Here is a 12,434-nt window from a genome sequence, read left to right as displayed (position 1 = left end):
AAATTCACATACAATGAAAATATGGTAGATGCTTTACTTTGCAGAAACCTTTTCAACCCATGACAAAAACATTGTAGGCCAAATCAGTGGCACAAAAATATAGTATGAAGACAACCAACTAACTAAGACAACCATGCAACTACTGGGAGTATGCCACTTACCAATTCCAGTCATTTTAAAACTACACTATCCAACAGCCAAGGGGACTCAAGCTCAAGAGACATCTGTAGATTACCGGCAAAACTCTATTATTTTTTAAAAAGCTGTTTCATTTTATATTTTAACAATAAATGAACGGATCATTAAAAATGTCCATGAATCAAAGTCAAAAGACATTTGCACAAGTAGAAGCTCTCCACTTATTGTGCTCAAATTCATATTTTAGAAATGACTCTGTCCTGATAACAACATTAAAGGCAATTACATATTTTGTCAAAATTACAAGTTGAAATAAGCATTAAAAAAAAATTCATCAAGAGGTTTATGTCACAGAACTTACAGAACTTACTTTACAATCACTGCAGTCATTGTTAAATTATTTCCTGTTGCATTTATAATAAACATTTGTATTTATTTACATTGTCTGTTTTTCTAGTTGAAATGAGATATAAATAATCTACCAGACTTAAAAAAAATGTACAGATTTCCATGTTATTTTGTCTAAAAATAAATGTCCTGTTGTGTGTTGGGGGGGGTGTGGCTGGACATTTTGGTGTTCTTTTCTTTTCTTTGCTCTCCAGGTGGTATGAAAACTGATTTGTCTGTGGAGTCATCAACATTATGTGCAGCACCTGTGGATGGTGCTCACATGCAACCTTAAAGACTTTCAGCTGAAGCAGATAATTAGATGGCGTTCTGCATTTAAGCCATCTGTGATTCAAGCAGAATTGCCGGGAACTCGACCTTGTGATGTTCGTTTGTGAGACGCTGAGGACCGTGCCTGGGTTTGACACATCGTGCCTGTGAAGCAGGAAGGGTGAGGGACACATGCTGTCAGCACACATCAGAGGTGATTAATTGTTTAACTACTTGTTGATAGTAACTTGGTATTTTGTTACGCAGTATATTTGAATTGTGATGAGAATTGTGCAGCTCGCTTCTCACTGCTGTGGCATGTGGACAACTGATCCTCCACCTGTTGTGAGAAGCTGCTCATTTACATAAAGCTTAAATACAGACCTGAATGTGTTGCTGATAGTGTGTGCCTTTTGAAGGATATTGCTTGTAACTGCTGACTTACCTCACCTCTTCTATCCTTCGCAGAGAGTCGGTTTGTCGTGTCCACCTGGGGGGGTGTTTGGCGGTAAAGTGAGTCCAGAAGCGCCGGGCTTCGATCCTTTTAGGCGCTGGAGAGCGTGCCAATGTGCAATACATATATATATATATATATATATATATATGTATTGCACATTGGTCACTGCGGTTGTGTGTTTAATACTAAGTCACCATTGGCCTCACTAAATCAAACTCCAGTTTGCTGATTAACCAGCTTGTAATTCCACTGCTGGTGTTTTGGGGACTGACTGTGTTATAGTGTACACCTGTCTCCTCCCTCATTTCTCTATTCCTCTTTCCATCTTGTCAATTTTAAAATGTCACAGGTTTAAAACGGAATGTTTCAGCTTTATTAGGAACAACCGATACTGCCAAGTGTGGCGGCGATGTGCACAGGCGTTAATCAAACTGGTAAAGAACTTTGGTCCAGACTGTGATGTCAACACTACAGAAATTTTATTTTACCTTGTGTGTATGTTTGAAGAATTCCAGGCTTCCTCAGCAGCCCGTCAGTGTGTTTGAAGAGTTGTCACAGTTATTGTGGTAAATGTACATATCAATTACAGATCTTCCACATTTATGGCTAAACGTCACGCTGACAAATACAACCAAAGCATATGACTGAAGTGAGTAACAGCAACCAACCACAGCTAACCGAAAGTCATACAGACCTTCAAAAACAATGACGGATTGTGAGAAACGGGTGGGAATTCGGCTATCCTTGATATAACAGGTGCAATAACATGACCTGTCACATTACCCCTGTAATCATTAACTACTTGTGGCCCAGTTTGTGCCTGTGTGTGCATTTCTGGGCATGTGTCATGGCCTCAATCAGCCAGACTCTTATGCAACAGGTCATTTCATTTGTTGACTAACGTCCTTATCAGGTGTCTGTACATAATGATGTCATTCCCAGGTGTGCATGGATGTCTGAACTCAACTAACCCAAATAAAATGTTAGGGAATACATTTCTCCATCGCATTCCTAAAATAAATAAAAGGGAACATTTTGTGTGACTTCATATTTGAAGCAAACACCTGCACACCAGCTACAGGATACAAAATGTAGATTAATGGTATTGAAGAGCTGTGAGGACCATCAGTTGTTGCAGTCAAGAGAAAATCTTGCTATGTTTAATTTATTAATCTATTTATTCTATTTTGTTATTTGATTTTTAAAAGAACCACGATGGAAATCAGTGTTTTCATTTTCTTGTCATCCATGTATTTTTTAACATATTTACACTTATATTATGTACTTACATTGAACTTACTAAATAAAGTCATGCATGCACACATGCACCCGCACACTCACTCACGCTTTAAATATAAAGGTAGTTTACTAACCCCTGCTGGAATGGTGTGTGAGTCCAGAATGTAGTTAGCAACATTAGCTAATACCTGTAGCTTCTCCAAAAATATTAGTCCTATCAACGTTTCGTTTAGGCAACATTCATTCTTGACCCAAACGACATAAGCATACCAAACGGCAAATGCCAGCTGTCCTCAGTTTCTCCATGATCGAAGTTACATGCCCACACAGAGAGGTTTTGTCTTTTCCACATTCTGCCACAAGCAGGTAGTTCTAATTTCAGGCATGCAGAAACAGAGACGTGGCAGAAGACATCAAACGCAGTACACTTCTCACTCATGGTAACAGCAACATGACAACTGACCTGACTAAAGAAATTGAAACTATCATGAACAACAATAGCAACATTTAAAACCCCAAAACCTCATGGTGCATTACAGCACAACATCCATTGTTTACTGGTTAGCTAAAATGGCTAATATCTCCAAAACTATTTGCCCTATCAACTTTCCATTTTCACAGCATTCATCCTTGAACCCAAAATAAATAAACATAAACGGCAAATGTCAGTTCTACTCGGTTTCTGCGTGATTGGATCCATACACATGCATGCACGCACACAGAGGCCACTTGGCTATACTATAGACTTTCTGTTGATGATGTTGCTTCAAACTTCACTGATAGAATTCATAAATGAAGTGAATCTGGAAGTAATTAACCACCAACATTTGGTAGTCATTTGTAAATGTTCCTCATGGATCACAAGCTCTGGAGCTAATGATTAATTTTGAAAATATTTTCGTATTTTCTCAGGATGAACACAAACCTGAAACCACTGTTTCACTGTTTCATTTTGTGTTTCGCAAACATTTGACATGGACTTTTGAACTGGGAGGTGTTGTCATCTTGTCACTGTGTGAGGTGCTTATTCACACATGAATATTTGACATGGCAGCTGCAATGTTAAACTGTAGAACAAAACTATGAACGAGGCAGCAACCTGACATTAATCAATACATATTAGGAGAATACATTACTTTGCTGATAAATAATCTTAACATGAGCCAGTGTAGCCACCAAACCAATAGCACATACACAGTGTTGGGAAAGTGCAGTGACACGGACCCACAACAGGGGTCGTAAAGGAACGGACAATGGAAATGCAAAAGATAACAATTTAATGTTGTGAAATGTGCACAACGGTATACAGAAACTTTAGATAACAGTCAATTAAACAGTTGGTGACGTGTGGGCAGGCTCGAGGATAGGAGACGCCTGTCCAGAGAAGAGTCGGTCCCCACACGATTTCCACTGCCAGCGGAGACCTGCAATACACCGGAGCCAAGTCCTGAGTCCCCAGGTGGCCACTGCCTCCAGCTGTTGGATCGGGTACTGCTGGCAGGAAGCACAGACAGATCAAGTGGGTGTGTGCACACCCAGCAAACAGTTCAGCACACTCACAGTTCTTTCTGGAGTGACACATCCTTCACTCTCAGGTAGCAGGAAAACCAAGTTCGTGCAGTGCCTACTGAAACACTAAGAAATTTAGGAGCGGAATTGCCGACTCCTTCAAATTTCTAACACACCAGCTCCAAGCTGTCAGTTACAGCAGGTTATGACTGCAAACAATTTAGCATCCAATACGTGCGTATGGCACAGAGATAGGCTGAGAAAGTTACCTGTCGGATAAGACGATTTCTCGGCAGGGATGTGGTGTCACTGCCAGGCTTTTATGGAGAAGGTGAATGACAGCTGATGAGGTGTGATGAATGACAGCTGTCCGTAGGGTTCCAGGAAGGCGGCTGCGCCCTCTGGTTCCTGAAGCCCGCTTTCAGGCAGGGCGCCCTCTGGTGTTGGGCCACATAACACACAGTTTCACAAATGGGGAATAATTTTACTATTCAGTTTTGTTTTATAATTCCATCATTCATTATTCGAACCACTTACAGTTCAGTAACTAGGGCATAATTTCAATCATATGACTGTGATGACGAAAATATCAGCAGTGCTTCTTTGTAGCCTCTGTTGATGTCACAAAGCATTTGATTTGATTGTGCGCTCTGCTCGCTAGGATATCCTGAGAAATCATGGGATCCCCAAGAAGTTGCAGGACATCTTCACTAGCCGATACACAGGTACCGTAAGTGCTGCACTGAGAAAACCTGAATTTTTCCAGAAAACCTAGTGTTTCTGAGGGATGATTTTGGCTGTTACTGTATGGGGTAGATGCTTGCATGGACTGGGTGTTTGGTGGAAATTTGGAAAGCAGTGTATGTGCTTTTGTTGGTGAAGAAAGGTTTGCCAAACTTGACTTTGCGGATGATGATGTGGTGTTCGTGGAATCAGTGGATACCCTGACTAGGCATGGGCCAGTATGAGATTTGGACGGTATGATAACCGTGGGCAAAAATACCACAGTCTTATGGTTTCACAGTATTATGTATAGCTTTAAAATGTGCTTTAACAACATTATGGCTATTTGCATATGAAGCGCACGTGATTCAGGTGCACTAATTGATGTGATGTCTACCGCTACGAGCACTATACCACTGATAACTTTAGAGAAAATACCAAAATGATAGTCACTCTTCTGTGGGAAACATGACTTACTTGCTTAGGGAGAAACGTGGCTGTAATTACGTCCGGAGGTCCGGATGCTCAATATTGATATATATATTCCAAGAAAGTGCTTGGAATACATGTATTTGTCCTTCTTGACATGTTTGTGGGAGAAATTTTGTCGACCACAAGCACGACTCGAATCCACCGCTTGTACTTCTCAGTGGTTTCAAAGATGGTATAAAATTTACTCCTTCCATGTAATCCTTTGTGGGTATCTTGAATTGCTCTGCATCCAACACAGGCCATAGCTGTGGTGCTTTGTTGCCACTGTTTTTGGCTTGAAGTGCTATTCCGTGGAAAATAAAATGAAAAAGCCGACTTGGGAAAAGTTCAGTGCAGGCTTCGCCTCCTTCAGCCATGATGCAGAGCTAGCTAACGTTAGCTGCCTGTTTATAAACAGAGACAGAGGTGCATGCCAGCGGGAAGGGCAGCAGTGGCTGCCTTCATTCTGCCTGTCAAGAATTCTCATAACCCGCTCATACCGTTGGGACGGTATAACGGAATATTTTAGTGGTTTTGATACCGTGGCTTTTTCATACCGCGGTATACCGTGAAACCGGTTATCGGCCCATGTCTATCCCTGATTGCAGCATTTGTGACACTGAGGGAAGAATTAGCTTGTCTGGATTTGTGGTTGCCTTGGATCAGGACTAAGATCAAGGATTTCAATGACTTCCCAGACTAGGCCCTCAAAAGTATATCTGTGTGCTGACAAAAGAGTTGAACTGTTTGAGATGTTTACTTATTCTGGCAGTAACATTCATGTCTTGGGGTCCTTGGACTGTCAGATTGGGAGAAGCCTGGGAAGAGCTTAAGAAGTCATGAGGTCACTGATCAGAGGTGTTTGGCATTGCTGATATCTTTGCAGGAGAATGAAGATCCAACTCTTTAGGGTCTTTTAGTACAGCTGGAACCTTTTTGTGTCATATGAGCAGCTGCTTAAGGAGACAGATCAGGAGTATCACTTGCATTGTGAAGGAAGGCAAGCTACCCCATGTTGTCCATGTGGTGCATTGATCCAGCACACAATCAAACAAAACTTCATAAATCACATGCAAAGCAAAAGGAATACTTTTCATTCCTCTTTAAAATAATATTTAAAAGAATAACTGAAAATTATTTTCAAAGATGTCAACATAGTTCAAAATAAGAGTTTCACTGGTCATATGTCAAACTTCAATCCAGACTTTTAAAGCTGAGGATGCAGTTGTATTTACTGACTCTGCAAAAATTCATTCTATGAGCTGTCTCAGTCACCAGATTATACCAAACTAAAGGCAGACTGCACTATTTAGAAGATGAGTCCAGCAGTTGAAGGTAGCTGACTGCATGCAGGTCCCTCAGTGATGAGGACCACAGCAACCGGAATGGCTAAATAAAAGAGAAAAACATGCAGCAAATACCTTCCTACTCAGGGCAGTTCCAGAACATGGTAAATGCATAGACCTGCAGTACCACAACCAGTACATTCAATTGATATGATGTTGCAGGTGAAGGATGCTGCCATATTAGAAGTGAGAGTGCACATTGCAAACTATCAACTTTTATTTTGCTTGATGTTTGCTTAATTTCTATTTTTTGTGCTGTTTTGGGTAACAGACATAAGGGATACAGAGGAAACTTTATTTTGCTTGTTGGCACTTGTTCTCAAATGACAGAAAACAGACAACAGAAATGTCTGGTGAGGCCTTGGGTTGGAAGGATCAATAAGGCAAATACAAAGGAGTCAAATCTTCCTTATGTCAGTGTGTGTTCTGTTCACTTCATACCGGGTTTGCATTGCCTAATACTCCAATCAACCATAACACTGTGACCACTGACAGGTGAAGTGGAAAACATTATCTCATTACAATGGCAGCTGTCACTGGGTGTGATAGATTAGGCAGCAAGTTAACATGTTGACCTCAAAGGTGATGTGTTGGAAGCAGGAAAAATGTAGTCAGGCAATGGGGGTCATGGGATGTTAATAGCATCTTTACAAATATATACTCAACAAAAATATAAACGCAACACTTTTGGTTTTGCTCCCATTTTGTATGAGATGAACTCAAAGATCTAAAACTTTTTCCACATATACAATATCACCATTTCTCTCAAATATTGTTCACAAACCAGTCTAAATCTGTGATAGTGAGCACTTCTCCTTTGTTGAGAAATCCATCCCACCTCACAGGTGTGCCATATCAAGATGCTGATTAGACACCATGATTAGTGCACAGGTGTGCCTTAGACTGCCCACAATAAAAGGCCACTCTGAAAGGTGCAGTTTTATCACACAGCACAATGCCACAGATGTCGCAAGATTTGAGGGAGCGTGCAATTGGCATGCTGATAGCAGGAATGTCAACCAGAACTGTTGCTCGTGTATTGAATGTTCATTTCTCTACCATAAGCCGTCTCCAAAGGCGTTTCAGAGAATTTGGCAGTACATCCAACCAGCCTCACAACCGCAGACCACGTGTAACCACACCAGCCCAGGACCTCCACATCCAGCATGTTCACCTCCAAGATCGTCTGAGACCAGCCACTCGGACAGCTGCTGGAACAATCGGTTTGCATAACCAAAGAATTTCTGCACAAACTGTCAGAAACTGTCTCAGGGAAGCTGATCTGCATGCTCGTCGTCCTCATCGGGGTCTTGACCTGACTCCAGTTCGTCGTTGTAACCGATTTGAGTGGGCAAATGCTCACATTTGCTGCCATTTGGCACGTTGGAGAGGTGTTCTCTTCACGGATGATGCGAAGGAGATGTGTTGCACTGCATGAGGCAAATGGTGGTCACACCAGATACTGACTGGTATCCCCCCCAATAAAACAAAACTGCACCTTTCAGAGTGGCCTTTTATTGTGGGCAGTCTAAGGCACACCTGTGCACTAATCATGGTGTCTAATCAGCATCTTGGTATGGCACACCTGTGAGGTGGGATGGATTATCTCAGCAAAGGAGAAGTGCTCAATATCACAGATTTAGACTGGTTTGTGCACAGTATTTGAGGGAAATGGTGATATTGTGTATGTGGAAAAAGTTTTAGATCGTTGAGTTAATCTCATACAAAATGGGAGCAAAACCAAAAGTGTTGCGTTTATATTTTTGTTGAGTACTAAGAAAAGTAGTGATGGAGCCTATCTCAGCAGTCATATGGCATGAGGTAGGATACACCCTGGACAGGACACTAGTCCACATCCACACTCGGCGGCACACATACAGTCAATTTAAGTACATTTTGCATTTGGAAATGCAAGGAAACCGGAGTGCCTGGAGAGGACCCACGCAAACACGGGGAGAACATGCAAACCACACAGATAGGACCAGGTGGGAAGTGATCCCATGTCCTTCTTGCTGTCCTTGCTCATTCAGCATGTCTTATATTCATTTCCAGGTGGGCGATTTGGTTTAGGCAAACATTTTTAGACTAAAACTTGCTCATTTCTAGACACATTTCTCTTTTCTCAGTCACACAGTGGGGAACACAATCCCTGAGGTGCCAAGAAATTCCTGTCTAATTGAAGCATTGAAGAAAATTTGCTGTGACAAGTGCAAACCGATCTCTCCGTTATTCTGTCTGTGTGCGTTTGTCTTCGTCTGGCCTTCATTCAGCGGTTACCTAACTGTGTCAGTGACATCCTGTTGGCTGCACAAACAGGTCAGCGTCACGCTCATATTCGAGCCACATACTGATACCTGCAGGTAGAGATGTCACCCCTTGATAGACCAACCACACGCAGAGATGCTCCACATGTTTCACAGCTTAAAAGAATCCGCTCCCGTCATGTCAACGGGCGTTACGTAGATAATAACTGGCTGCCAGTGCCAGAGCAGGTGACTGCAGCACGTCTTACTGTGAAACCTGTCTCAGGCTCACACACAGACTCTCTATTGTTCTGTGTCCTGTTTCGCCAGAGCCGTGACTCATAAACATAAGTGGCTAGTTCAGTTTGTGCAGCAGTGTCTTTCTTGTGACTCGCTATTGTGTTGTCTTTCTTTGTCATCTACTGCAGCAGTGACCTGGTTCTGCCACCTGAAAATGTGTCAGTGTGTTTTGATTTACGGCGCCCAGGGGTGTCAGGTTCTTAGGTCAGGCCTGAGTGCGTGTTAGGTATAAAGCACACACTCACCTATTTAAATGGAATTTGACAAGTGGTACATTGAACAAAATCTTCAAAGATGTCAACTTAATGTCACATTACATGTTTGAAAAAGTTTGTGTCAACCTAACAATAACGGTGTCCATTTCAGGCAATAACCTCAATGTCTTTAAATTAGTGCTGTCCATGGGCGCAATTTGGTGGGGGATGGGGGGACATGTCTCCCCCACCTTTTCAACAAGGGGGGACAGAATATGGTATGTCCCCCCACCTTCTGACATATATATGTGTACTTGAAACATGCTATGTCAGTCTTATGTGCAAACCATGTCAGTCTTATGTGCAAACCATGTCAGAATAGTATCTTTGTTTCTGCAAGTTTGTATTTTTAGTAGCACTGACTTGAAGCTTAGTGGTTAGCACTGTTGCCTCACAGCGAGAAGGTTGTGGGTTCAATTCCCATGGCCTTTTTGTGTGGAGTTTGCATGTTCTCCCCGTGTTTGCGTGGGTTTCCTCTGGGTGCTCCGGTTTCCTCCCACATCCAAAGACATGCGGGTTAGGTGGATTGGAATCTTTAAATTGTCCGAGGTGTGTGTGTGTGGGTGTGTCTGTGTTTGTTTGTCTGTTTGTGGCCCTGCGACAGACTGTCCTGTCCTGGGTGTACCCCGCCTCACGCTCTATGGCTGCTGGGATAGGCTCCAGCCCCCCGCAACCCTTAAATGGACTAAGCGGTAGAAGATGAATGAATGAATGAATGAATGAATGAATGAATGAATGAATGACTTGTTTACAACACGTTTCTTGTTTGTCACATTCGGAATTTTCTGGGACTGCATTTGCCCAGATTTGAAACCAAAAATAGTTGCCTCTAGGGACTAGTGTCTACACATAAGTAGCAAAGGACCATGTGATAATTTACTAAATTCTGAAAGTTAGAAAAGGAAATCAGAAAAGCTATCTGGGACCTCAGAAAGCCCATCTGCAATTATTGCTTGATCTCCTAAATCAGTCTATGCAAGCGAAATTATGTTCAGTATGAGTGTTGTCATTAGTGCCACTTCGAAAATTAAATTCATGATAAGTAATTTATCCTAAACTTCTGATCTGTTGTTTTTCAAACTTATGCAAAAACAAATCTTGAGAAAAAAAATACAGTATGTGATAGTTAATAATTATTAGGAGCCTGTTCTTTCATATTTATGAATACATTTTACCACATTGCAGTTGTTTTTTTTAATGAAAACTCAACCTATCATTGTTTTTGCGTTCTACACATGTGGTGATACCTTATTTACACCAGGATGTTAATAAAATCAGTGCTGGCTATTCTCAATAAAGTACTTATATCCACAGTTTCAAATTGCATAAGTCAAATGGTGTCCACTTTATGATCTTCTCAAAACATTAAAATTACTGTTCTGGATGCTCAGAATGCATCTGAGCTTATCTAGAAACCGTTGGCTTCTGGGGGTCTAAAGCGGCCCCCAGACCCCTGGCCTATGGGCTTCGGCCCTGTGGGCCTCACACTTTGTCCCCCCCAATTTCTAGTTCACATGTCTACTTTGTGATTAATCATGGGCGTAATAAAGTCTATCTATCTATAGATCAGACTAGCACCTCCCTACTTAGCTGACATATTCAAACCCTACGTACCGGCCCAGGCTGTGTGCTCTCACGGTGTAGGACTACTTTGTGTCCTGAGGGTGATTAAAAAGTCTGCAGGCCACAGAGCCTTCTTTTATGGTGCACCTGTTTTGTGGAATGATCTCCCTGCTTCAATAAATCAGTCATATTCTGTGGAGAATTTCAAGTCCAGACTTAAGACTCATCTACCTCTCCTATGGCTAGGATACTGGCATAGTGTGGTACTATGTTTCCTATCATTTTAAATTCATTTTATTTGTAACAGAATAGGTCTTGGCCTCAACTTTATCTAAATTATGGGTCTGTTAGTGAAGCTTAGGGCTAGTGGCTGGCGATCACTTTAGCAATTTTTCCATTTTCCTGTTGACTTACCTCCTGATGAATTATACCTTAGGTGTAGTTTTTCCAGCTGGCTGATTCTGGTCTTTTTCTCTCTGTCCGAGATACAAATGACATCACATTGGACTGCAGGATTGACGGATCCAAACCGCAAGGGGCCGGACAGATTGTGAGATACAAGGCCTGGTGCAGGTGCTGTATGTTTAACCTTAATCTAGGTCATTTTTCCTCTTGTATGGAATTTAATATGATTTCTAGCCATAAGTGCACAACAATTTAAGAATTTGTTGAAATTATTATGGGCAGTACAGTGGATTAGTGGTTAGCACTGCTTCTCACCAAGAAGGTCATGGGATCGCTCCTTATCTGATCTTTGTGTGTAGAGTTTGCATGTTCTCCTTGTGTTCATGTTGTTTACCTCCAGATGCTATGGCTTCCTTCCATAGACATTCAGGTTAGGTGAATTGGTGAGTCTAAGTGGCCGTAGGTGTGAATGTGTTAATTTGTCTATATGTGGTCCTGCGATAGACTGGCATCCTAGCCAGGTTGTACCCAGCCTCTTGGCTTATGACTGCTGAGATACGGTCACCCCCCTGTGAGTCTTGACTGGAGTAAGCGGGTGTAGAAAATGAATGACTGAATGAAGTTATTGTTGAAAAATCTTTTTTAATTTACGTTGAGATTACAGTTAAGTCATGAAGTAAAAGATGGCTATATTTTTGTCACATTTTTCATTGACAAAATTAACAGTTTCTGGTTAACTTAAAATACTGCCTCAGAATATTTTGAAAGTTGTTTTGAACATTCTTCTGGAGTCACTCATTCATCTTCAACAGGATTAGACTTTCAGTTTCTTCATTTGAAAGGGAAAGAGCATATTAATGAACATCTGTATAAACTACAGACGGAAACTATGCCAAAGTTAGCAATACTCCTAATTTATGTCCACAGGAGGTGACCGACAATACAGTTCATCCAATTCTACAAACTGTTCAGTACAAACAAATAACACATAATACAACACAAAATACAGCTGACACAACAAATTACAAGTTATATTTCAGTCAGAACTAACAGACTGTTTTTGAATGTCATATTTAAAAGCTACAGTCAGTGGAGCATCTGTGTGTTACTTGATAACTAAATGTTCAGA

The sequence above is a fragment of the Thalassophryne amazonica genome, chromosome 13 (assembly GCF_902500255.1).
Source record: "Thalassophryne amazonica chromosome 13, fThaAma1.1, whole genome shotgun sequence".
In the NCBI taxonomy this organism is placed as follows: Eukaryota; Metazoa; Chordata; class Actinopteri; order Batrachoidiformes; family Batrachoididae; genus Thalassophryne; species Thalassophryne amazonica.
The sequence above is the reverse complement of the archived record's forward strand: the minus strand, read 5'-3'. Positions refer to the sequence as shown.